The sequence below is a fragment of the Bison bison genome, unplaced genomic scaffold, assembly GCF_000754665.1.
Source record: "Bison bison bison isolate TAMUID 2011002044 unplaced genomic scaffold, Bison_UMD1.0 scf7180017864075, whole genome shotgun sequence".
NCBI lineage: Eukaryota > Metazoa > Chordata > Mammalia > Artiodactyla > Bovidae > Bison > Bison bison.
Window position 1 is genome coordinate 75,677 of NW_011494647.1, and position 2,829 is coordinate 78,505.

General features: G+C 35.1%; 1 protein-coding gene across 2 annotated transcripts in view; it reads right to left on the reverse strand.

The window, feature by feature from the left end:
• Positions 1–2,829, reverse strand: part of STXBP4 (syntaxin binding protein 4) — a 147,352-nt gene that overhangs the window by 65,290 nt on the left and 79,233 nt on the right. The gene's annotated exons all lie outside the window — the stretch shown is intronic.

Genomic DNA, 2,829 nt, shown 5'->3' on the forward strand with positions numbered 1-2,829 from the left:
AAAATATATACTGGGTACATGGTCAAAGGATTAACACCACATAGAATGTCTGAATTAAATATGTCTCTGAATGTGTCTCTGAATATGGCCCTCTAAATTAAACTAGAAACCAGTAGCCAAAAGGGAACTATAGTATATCACTAGAAAATGTTTAAAACAGTTTAAAATAAGAGTCAAAGACATATCCACAACAGAAAAATTATATACTGTTGAGTGATTATTAAAATATTACCTATAAAAACTTATGGATATGGGATTTTCCTGTTGGTCCAGTGGTTAAACATCTGTCTGCCAATGCAGGAGACATGGGTTCAAGCCCTGGTCTAGGAAGATCCTACATGCCATGGGGCAAGTAAGCCCGTGTGCCACAACTACTGAGCCAACAGCCGCAACTACTGAGCCCTTCTGCTGCAGCCCCTGAAGCCAATACACCTAGAGGCGGCCCTCTGCAGTGAGAAGCCCACCCACCCCAACAAAGAGTAGTCCTGCTCACTGCAACTAGGGAAAGCCCATGCTCAGCAGCAAAGGCCCACCACAGTCAAACATTTAAAGATTAAAAAAAAAACACCTGTGAGTGTGAGTACTGTGTAAAAATTGTGTTGGGAGTTCCCTGGTGGTCTAGTGGTTAGCATTCATTGCTTTCACTGCAGAGGCCTGGGTTTGATTTCTAATTTGGGAACTGAGATCCCATAAGCTGTGTGATGGAACCAAAAAAAAAAAACTTGTGCAGTACACCTACAAAATAAAAAGCAGTATCATCAAAAGTAAGGATTAAAAATCTGAAAAAAATCCATGTTAATGTTTAATAAATTTTAATATCTTGATGAAAGGAAATCTTTTCTAGGAAAATGTACATCAACAACATTACCCAAGAAAAGAACAAACATTTGAATAAACCCACTTTAGAAGACACTCTATAGGAAACATCCCCTCTCCTGAAAGATCTAGGCCCCAATCACTTGGCATATGAAACATTTTCAAGCCTTTAAGGAACAGGTAAAGTTTCTATTATTTAAATTTCTTCAGAGGAACTGTGACCCATGGACAGCTGACCCATGAGCAATGTGAGGGGTTAGGGACAATGATCCTTCACATAGTGGAAAATCTGAGTATGACTCTACAGTAGGCCCTCCACATCTGTGGTTTTGCACCCAGTGATTTAACCAACCTTGGATTACGTAGTACTATAGTATACAATACTGAAAAAAACCTGTGATTCAGTGGACCTGTACAGTACAAACCTATGTAGTTCAATGGCCAACTGTAAAACCTGCTCATTAAGTAAGATAATGCTAGCTTCTTTTCAAAAATTAAAAATGTTCAATGGCTCAAATATCACGGAAATAGGTTCTTGCTCAGTTTTGTAGCTCTTATTCAACATTACTCAGAAAAAGTAAAAAATTGTGACAGAGACAAAAATAATTAACTTCAAATGTCTACCTAGAAGGCTCAAGATAAATAACTGAAAAATAGCTGGAATGAGGGAGTTCAATAAAGTGGCATCACACAAAATAGCCATTCAAAAATCAATTTTTCCATCGCCTTCTCCATATTAATCAATTAGAAAGTATAATGGTAAAAAAAAGTCCCAGTTTCAATAGCATCAAAAACTATAGTGTACCTATTCGACTTAGCAAGAAATATTCAAGACCACTATGAACCAAGTTATAATTTCCTCTTTTCAAAACATCAACAAAGATCTAAATGAATGGAGAAATAAACCATTTTGCTTCTCTCAAACCATCCTCTAGATTCAATAAAATTCCAATTAAAAACAGAAAGTCCCAACTGAATTTTCATTACCATAGCACAATGATTCTAAAGATCATGTAGTTAGATAAAAATCAAGAAGCTAGCAAAAGAAGGAAAGACTTGACCTAACAGATAACAATCAACCTAGATCTATTAAGCTAGAGTAATTAAGATAATACTGTACTGGCAGAAAGAAATAAATCAATGGAACAGAGTGGTTTGTCTAGAAATATCTGGGTATTCATATGAAATTTAGGACATATTAAAATTTGTATTTTAAATTAGTTGCAAAAGTGGAAAAGGATAGTTATTGAATAAATGATGATGGAATAAGGGCAAGTGGTTATTCATTTGAGGCCCAACCTCATGCATAAGCAAAAATTATTTATAAAGAGTATGCTATATATATATATATATTTATTTATATATATATACACTATAAAATGAAAAGATCTTCCTTAATAATATACCAAAATAAAATATCCATAAAGAGAAGACTGAAAGATTTGACAATAAAAATATCAAAGTTTTATAGAACAAATGACTTATGAAGTTAACAGACTTCACAACTTCTTTTTAGATAAAGCACAAAAATAGCAAAAGAGATCTATGTTGTTAGAGGGCCAAAGAGTAGGGTTTGTTATCTTGACTTGGGGTGGGGAGGGTTAGCACTAGAAAACTAGAAAGGAACACGGGGGTGGAGACATCAGGGTTCCAGCAGTTTCTTTAACCCTGTGTTTCTTGATGTGGCTGCTGAGTACACAAGGGTGGTTCAGACAGTAATATTTTAGAGTTAACACTTAAGATATAAGTACTTTTCTGTAGTAAACTTAAAGATGGGAGTATCATAATGGAATAGTGAGAAAGGAGGATAAAGGAGATCAAGACAAAATTTCACTTTTGATTTTAAATTATCTGTATTTCATATATTTGTATATTGTCACCCTGCTTATTTAACTTATATGCAGAGTACATCATGCTGGGCTGGAAGAAGCACAAGCTGGAATTAAGATTGCTGGGAGAAATATCAGTAACCTCAGATATGCAGATAACACCACCCTTATGGCAGAAAGTGAA